Genomic DNA, 8435 nt, shown 5'->3' on the forward strand with positions numbered 1-8435 from the left:
GTGAGTTCGATTCCTGGTACCAGAAGAGAAACAAAAAAACAAACAAACAAACAAATCAAACATACAGTTCGGTGCTCTGGTGCACACCTGTCTCCCCAGCACTCACTCAGGAGGCTGAGGCAGGAGAGTGACACTTTTGAGCCCAGCATAGACAACTTAGCAACTTAACAAGACACTGTCTCAAAATAAAAAATAAGAAACGGCTGGGGAATGTAGCTCAGTGGGAAGATTCTGGATTCAACTCCTCTGAGTTCGCTCACGCAACCCTCTCTCGGGGCTCAGGCTCCACTGTGTCCTCGGCTGGACCAGGGAATTTCCCATGATGCTTTGTGGGTACCACTTCTAAGAGGCCCAGGGACAACAAACCCTCCGCCCCAACCACTGCTCCCTCTGCGAGCAGCCCCACATCTCGGAAAGGGGGACACCGTGACCCTGTCTGCAGCACCTCTGCTCAGGATCATCTGATCCTGTTTTTTTTTTCTGACTTCCGAGTGTTTCTGGGGCAGAGGGCAAGGCCCAGCCACCTTCTGTTGTCAGTCACCACAAGGCCACCTGTCCTGGCCTCTCTGCCCTCTGTGGTCCTCATTCCTGCCGTCCAGCCCCGATCCCCAGGACGGTGCACACCTTACAGGTGGTGCTCCTGAGGCTGAGGCAGGAGGATGGCTGCCAGTTGCAGGCCAGGCTGGGCTACATACAAAGAAGCAAAACAAAACAAAACAGAAAGAAAAACATTTACCAGCACCACTGCCTCTAACCAGGTTTGGACATCAGGAGCGGGCTGTGACAACAGCTGGAATAACCCAATCCCTGCGTCGGTACCACAGGGCCGCCCTAGAATGGTGGTAGGTAGGCTGAGGCAGGGTGGTCTAGAGCTGGTGGGAGGGGGTACAGAGGGGCACAGCCTGGGTGGTGACCCAGGAGATCCAGCCAAGGGTGTCTCTGGGGCTGGTGGAGGGCACGGGTCCCTAGGGAAGGAGGTGGCTCTTCCTGGTGGCAGTGGGGAGGGAAGCCGCTGCTCTGAATCTTCCAGGATGTTCTGTCCCCATTTTGGGCCACACAGGATGGAGGCTCAGGAAGGCGAGGACACCTCGTGGGCACAGCCAGGGCCTGGCCTGGGAACAGCTCAGAGATTTCACCCGATGCCAGGGGACGTCTCTCCCAGGCGGCCGAGTCCCCAGAAGGAACGTCGTCGTCCTACGTGGCACAGGTGTGGCGCGGGAGAAACAAAGTGAAACCCATGACCCAAAGCCGCGCAGCGCGCTGAGCCGGGGCCCTTCGTCTGCCAGGCCCGTGTGAGCCGGGCTGCTGTGGGGCAGTCTTCTTTATTCTTTTTAAAACAGTGTAACAAAATGTATTTTCATAATTAATTATGGGCCAGTAGTGCGTTTAAACTAAATGCAATACTTCAAAGCACTCTGCACAAAGAATTTAAAGACCACATTTATTTAATAAGATAATAGTTTAATAAAATACTTAAAGAACTACAGTCTCATTTTTAAAACTAAAGAACCAAAGTATTAAATCACTTTATGGGGGCTGGGGAGATACCTCAGTGGCACAAGCACTTGCCTGGCAAGTGCAGGGTCCTGTGTTTGATTCCCAGTACCAAAAAAAAAAAACAAAAAAAAAAAAAAAAAAAAAATCACTTTATGGCACAAAATACCATAAACTGCCAGGCATGGTGGTGCATATATAATACCAGCATTTGGGAGGCTGAGGCAGGAGGATCACTTTGAGTTTGAGGCCAGCCTGGGCTACATAAGTGCATTCAAGGCCGGCGTGAACTGTATAGTGAGACCCTGTCCCTCCCCGCAACAACAAGTTAAATTAAGCCAAAAATTCAAGGACTGGGAATTTTTTTTTTTGAACAGGGTCTCGCTATGCAGTTCAGGCTGGCCTTGAGCTCACTTTGTAGCCCAGGCTGTTCGCAAACTTGCAAGGATCCTCCTGCCTCAGCCTCCCGAGTGCTGGGATTACAGAGGTGTGCCACCACAGCCAGCTTTATTTTCTGTTCCTCTTTACTTTTGTCCTCGCCACTCCTTCCTCTGTCACAGCCTGGCCATCTTTCCTTTCCCGGCTCCTCATTCACTTGGGTAACTAATGTTAGCACTTCCTCAAAAGCTAGGTCTTCAAAAAAAAAAAAAAAGTTCTGTCTTATTTTTTTTTTTTGGTACCAGGAATCAAATTCGGGACCTTGCTCTTGCCAGGCAGGCGCTTGTGCTGCTGAGCTATATCCCCAGCCCAAAAAGTTAAGTCTTCAATAAATAACACTCAGCAGCATTTCCGGTCAGTACTTCTTTAAGCTTTGTCATGAACTTCAGATCTTCACTGTGACAGCATAGAACGCTACTGGCTATTCACTATTCGGAAACATTATCTTCAAAAAGAATCATTTCTCAAGGGCTTTTGTCATGAAAATGTTGTACTCAGAGGCTGATAAATGCCTAACTAAAGAAATGCATAACTCAGCAAAGGGTGTTTATACCCTGTTGTCAATGCCTACCATGACAAATATTGGATTCTAGGCCAGGCAGGGTGGTGCACGTCTGTAATCTCAGCACTCAAGAAGCTGAGACAGGAAGATCACCTGGAGTTTGAGGTCAGCTTGCACTATATGGTGAGACTCTGTCTCAAAAAACAAAAACAGAAAACCAAACAAATATTGGATTCTGCGAGAACACTATCAAAACAGTGGTATTTGGCGTTTGGTATGGGACCTTTGTTTATGCACACAATGGTTAGATTAAGAAATTAAATTTTTGACCGGGCATGGTGGTGCACACATGTAATCCCAGCACTCAGGAGGCCGAGGCAAGAGGATCGTTGCAAGTTCAAGACCAGCCTGAGCTCAAGGCCAGCCTGAACTGCACAGTGAGACCCTGTCTCAAAAAGACAAAAAAAAAAAAAAAAAGAAATTAAATTTTTGGTTTTTTGAGATTGAATTAAAATTTACTGTTTGTAATGTTCCTATCCTATTTCATAATGTATGTTTATTATTATGTGTTTCCTACAACAACCATTGAGAATAGTTAATGATTTTTCAATAGGTCACTCATGTATAGCTCTATTTATTTTCTTTAGAAGCCACATTGAAGATACCAAAGTATAGCACAACTCTTGATAATCTCCTACCTCTTTTGTCTCTAACTCACTATTATTTGTCTATTTGTTTTCCTGAGAAACTATTTTGTAGATAATAATATGTAAAACGATAACCATTGATAATTTCCTACCATTTTGTCTGTAGTCCCCCTATTATTATGTTATCCTTCTTTTATTCTTTAAAATAAAAATTTAAAAAAAATTTATATGACACATTAAATTTGAAAACTTTAAAATGTAAATGATATAGTTAAGTAGTCGCTGATGTGTCTATTATTTTTATCATAAAATGTGTATTTATTAAGTCTCAAACTGCTGGAAATGGTGGTGGATGCCTATAATCCCAGCACTCAGCATTTAGGAGGCTGAGGCAGGAGGATCGCCATGAGGTCAAGGCCAGCATGGGCTACATAGCGAGACCTTGCCTCAAATAAACAAACAAATAAGTAGGATGGAAGGGAGCACAAACACTGGCAAACACGAGTGCAAGAGGAGTGCAGTGTCAGCTGAGCTACCTGGGTGCTGTGGGATGCTGGGAAGAAGGGTTAAGGTTCTGGTGAACTTTGACCTCTCTGACCTCAGTCAAAGGTCACAGATAACCCCGAGCAGGAAAGCTTACAGGTAACTATGAAAATAATAGAAATGTAGCGCACCTGTCCCTTATAACCCTCCGGTGGGACTCCAGCGCCGGTGCTCAAGGCCTTGGGGAAAATCTGGTACCTGGCACAGAGTTGGGGCCAGTGCTCCGGCCATCACAGCCAGCCCTCCCCCCCTCCACGTCTCCCTCTCCCTTTTCCCTTCCTGTTCCTGGGGTGTCGGGGCACCCGGCTGAACCCTGGCCTTGCTGGCCTTGCTGTCAGGGGCGGATGTTCCACCGAGTTGCTCCCAGCCTCTTCTGGGTACTTTCCTCAGTCCTCTCTCATGGCTGTGCTGCCCAGCACGCAGGACATGCTGGGAAGGGGCGAGCCTTGGCACTGCTCGGGGGCCAGGGCAGCGGGGGCGTCCCCACCCAGCTCAGACCCACGCAGTTTCTCTGGAAATAGCTTTCACCTCCCAGCAGTTGACTCCTGTGCGTCCCTGGGGCGACTGTGCCCCGCCTCCAAGTGCACGACTCCGGGGGTGGGGCTGGATCCCGGGCCGCAGGCAACGGGGCAGGCACTGGGTGCGGCGCCCGCAGTGGGGGTGCTGGGTCGGCGATGGGGGCAGCGCTAACCCGGAGCCCGGTGCCACCTGCCCGTGGGCCTTGTCGCCCGAGCCAGTGCCCACAGCACTTCCGGGTGTGCTAGGCCTTCCCAGCCCACGGTGGTTTTCTGAGCGGGACAAGCGTCGAGGCTGCAGCCCTGCTCTTTCCCAGGTGCCAGCTGAGCTCCAGAAGGTTCTGCGAGCCACCTGCCCGGGAGGCCCAGCAGCGCCTCTGCTTCGGTCACCCTGGAAAGGGGGCCTGGCGTGGCGGTCCCTGCAGGCGGGTCTGTGCCCGCCACCCAGAGCTGCAAGCAGCGCCGCCGGCACCAGCCTCTCTGGTTGCAGGGCTGCTCCGAGGCCAGGTGTGGCGGGTGTGCACCTGGGGCCCAGCCCTTTGGGAGGCAGAGGCAGGAGGCTCAACTGGGAACAGCCTGAACAATTAGGAAGACTCTGTTCGAATATAAAAAATAAAACAAGGGCTGGGGATGTAGGCCAGGGAGAAGGCCCGGGGTTCAATACCCAGTACCGCAAAAATAAATAATGCAGATGTAACAAAAGAAAATGCAAAGTGTTTAAAACAGTGGCTGCCGGGGCTGGGGATTTAGCTCAGTGGCAAAAGCGCCTGCCTGGCAAGCGCAAGGTCGTGAGTTCGGTTCCCGGTACCGGAGAAAAACCAAAAAAAAAAAAAAAAAAAAAAAAAAAAAAAAAAAAAAAAAAAAACAGTGGCTGCCAGAGGCAGACCTTGCCGTGGGTTACCTCTAAGCCTGGAACTCCAGGTGAACCTCCTGCCACAGCTCCCCGAGTGCTGAGATTACAGGCCTGGGCTACCAAGCCCCAGGAACTCAAGTATTTTGCTTTTATGATGCGAAGTGTGGGGGGAGGGCAAGCCCAGCTCTCAGAGGCTCAGCCGCCTGTGCCTTGGAGCTCCTCACGTGACCTTGTGTGAAAAAGCCTGAGAGTGCGGCATCGGGCTGTAAAACGCACTCACAAAAACAAAACACGCCCTGGTTTGAATATGCTTTGCTCCTCTGAAAACACGCATGGAAATTGAGGTCGGAGCTGGAAAACTCGGTCCCCTTGGGAGCAGGAGGCGGGCAGGTTGGGTGAGGTCAGCAGGGCGGGGCCCAGAGGGACCCAGTGGCTTTGTAAGGGGAGATGGGTGGGACACACACATGCCCGCCCTGGTCTCCAGCCGGGCACTGCCAGGTGATGCCCTGGCACTCTGCCAGAGTGAAGCCCGGCACCAGATGCGGGTCCTCGACATTGCATTTCCAAACCCGGAGCCAAAATAAACATGTTTTTCTTTCCTTACCTAGTCTGGTATTGTGTTACCAGCAATGGGAAAAAGCCCAGTGTGTTGCAGTTTAAAAATGTCAAGTTAGCAAACCATCTTGAATCAGAGAAATAGCTTTTGCTGGAATTAGGAGGATCAGAAAGGAAAAAGATCCCATTCTTATTTGATTTTCTAAAAACTTTTTTGGACACCACGCCTCACTATATATCACAGGCTGACCTTGAACTCACTATACTGCCCACGGTGACCTCAAGCTAGTGACAGTCCTCCTGTCTCAGCCTTCTCAGTGCTGGGATTCCCGGGTACACAGCCACTCCCAGTTTAGTCTCCGCCTCTTAGAAGGGCCCAGGTTTTACTGCACTAGGGACCTGGTATGGTTGATACATTGTGTCAACTTGAGGAGTCTAGAGGTTTGGCTAAGTGACTCAGCAGTTCCTCATCCTGGGGTGAAGAGGCCACGCCCCTCCTGCTCTGGGAAGTTGTTCATCGTGTCAGTGTGAGAAGTGTAGAAGGTTAACTAGGTGATTCAGCAGGGAGCCAGGGTACTTACTTTGTGTTCATCCTGAGCCCAAGCAAAAGGAGGGCCTGGAGATTGTGTGAGCGCTACGCGCCCCCTGCGTGGGGGCAGCCTGCTTACAATGTAAGGGAGGAAAAGAGGCTTGCTCCCTTTTTTGCTTTTGCGGCTTTTGCTACCTTCCACCCCCCCATGAACTGTTGCCCTCTGCCATGTGCCACTCTGCCTTGGAGCCAGCCGGATATGGCCTGAAACGTCCACAAACTGTGAGCTAAATAAACCTTTCCTTCCTTAATTCTGGGGGTCAGGTATTTTGTCTCAGCAACAAGAGAAAAGTGACTAAGACACATACACATGACCCCGTTCACCTTGGTTACCTCTGTAACTCCAACAGTCGCATTCCAAGGCACCTGGAATTAGGGTTTCCACCTATGAACTCGGGGGACACAATTCAAACCATAAGAAGTAGGTTTCCCAAACCAGGTCTGCTGGTCCAGACCCATCATCCCAGCACTAAGGAGGCTGAGGCAGGAGGATCATCATGAGTTCAAGACCAGCCTAGACGACATAGGGCCTGTCTCAAAAAACCAAAAAAGTTAATCGTTTTATGTTGAAAAGGATATTTCTTTTCCCTGTGGGTTTACCGAAGGTTTTAAGTCTGCATTCCCAAGAGCTCAGCATCCAATCGCCCCCACAGTGAGACCAGCAGACAAGGGGAGATAGGCAGGTTAGGCCCCCATAAACTACTGAAATACACACAGCAAAGTAGAGACCAGGATCGAGACGATGTGGTAAAGATCCAGCTCAAGAAATCGGAGTGGGAAGGAGGAAGGCCGGGCCCTGAGGAAACAGAACAGGCCCGCACGGCTAGAGGGCGAAGGCCGAAGACCCCGGCTGGGGGCGCCTAGTGGACGCACCTAGTCCCCACTGCCTGCCTGTCCTGACCCCTCCAACAGGACCCCACAGGGAGGGAGCGGGTCACAGTGGCACTGGAGAGGAGTCTGGGGCTCTATTCGCCCAGCAAGGGTCCCCCGAGAACTTACCCTGGGGAGGCCACACTGTCTGGAATGTGAGCTCCTGGCCCCTCATGGCAATGTCACCTGTGTCCTCTGCTGCAGCCAGGGCTACGCGGGCCCTGTAAAACCAGCAGGGTCCTCACAGGAGAACCCGCTGCCCCTTCCTGTCCCCTCGGCCCGTGACCTCCGCTGGCCTGAGAGCGGAGCCCCTCTGCCCTGTGCTTTTCGGTGGTGCCCGCCTCTTTGTGGGGCACAGGTCTCCTCGCGCCGGTCTGAATCGCCCTGGGTGTGCACAGGAGCTCCGGGGTGCGGGTCTCAGGACACCAGAACACAGGAGGGAGCGCACACACCGCACTGGTTACCCCGGAGGGGCAAACGGCAGGAACGGACGTGGGGAGGCGTGTCTCAGTCCTACGCTGCATGTTGTGACACTTAGGTGACGGATGGATTTATTCTTTTATCAGTACAAACTCCCTACAGGACCTTTTGTAAACAAGGGACAATCCAGACCATCTTGGAGAAAGTGTCCTCAGGTATGGGAGGCAGTCCACAGATGCTGGGCTCAGCAGTTGGGAGGCTGAGGCAGGAGTTGAGGTCAGCCAAGGCTACATAGTGAGAACTTGTCTCAAGGAAAAGAAAGGAAAGAAAGGAAAGAAAGGAAGAAAGGAAGAAAGAAAGAAAGAAAAAAGGAAGCCATTGTGGTTTCTGCCTTCACTCTTTGAAGTACTGAGAGAGTCTAAGCCCCCTAAGAGAGACTGGGAAAGCAGGCACGGTGGTACATGTGTGTAATCCCAGCATTTGGGAGGCTGGAGCAGGAGGACTGCAAGTTCAAACCTACCCTGGCTGGACAACTGGTGAGACCCCGTCTCAAACTAAAAAAATAAAAAAGCTAGGGCTGTAGCTCAGGCAAAGACCCGGGGTTCAATCCCAATCCCCAGTACCGAAAAAGAGAAAGAAAGAAAAAGAAAACAACAAAACACAGGAATGTAAGAGCAGGGTGTGGCGGGTGAAGCCAGGCTCTGCCCCCAAAGACCCGGGTTTTGATCCCGACTTCACCTCCACAGCCCCGGGGCCCCCACGCCCCCAGCACCTGCCGGCCAGAATGACCTGGGGGTCATTCCGCAGGGGTCAGGGCGCAGAGCCTCGGGCTCCTGTTTGGGCTCTAAGCCTTTCCCTTCTTTCCCAGAAACAGTCACTGAGGACAAACCTGAGCCCCCTGCTGTGTCCCCCCAGCACCTTGCAGTTGGCTGGGGACGCTGCCGCCCCCCAGACACAGGGCGGCCGCTTCGCGCGGGCTCTGGGGCCCGGCGGGACCCGCCCTGCCGCC

General features: G+C 51.8%; 1 long non-coding RNA gene across 1 annotated transcript in view; it reads left to right on the forward strand.

The window, feature by feature from the left end:
• Nucleotides 1–1425, forward strand: part of LOC106147929 — a 7059-nt gene extending 5634 nt beyond the window's left edge. Inside the window, exons 2-3 of the long non-coding RNA XR_001232962.1 lie at nucleotides 759–842; nucleotides 1061–1425. This is a non-coding gene — a long non-coding RNA (uncharacterized LOC106147929). The remainder of the gene's footprint in view (nucleotides 1–758; nucleotides 843–1060) is intronic.
• Nucleotides 1426–8435: the final 7010 nt, after the last annotated feature.

This window comes from Chinchilla lanigera, unplaced genomic scaffold (genome assembly GCF_000276665.1).
Source record: "Chinchilla lanigera isolate Chin_1 unplaced genomic scaffold, ChiLan1.0 scaffold00012, whole genome shotgun sequence".
Classification (NCBI taxonomy): Eukaryota; Metazoa; Chordata; class Mammalia; order Rodentia; family Chinchillidae; genus Chinchilla; species Chinchilla lanigera.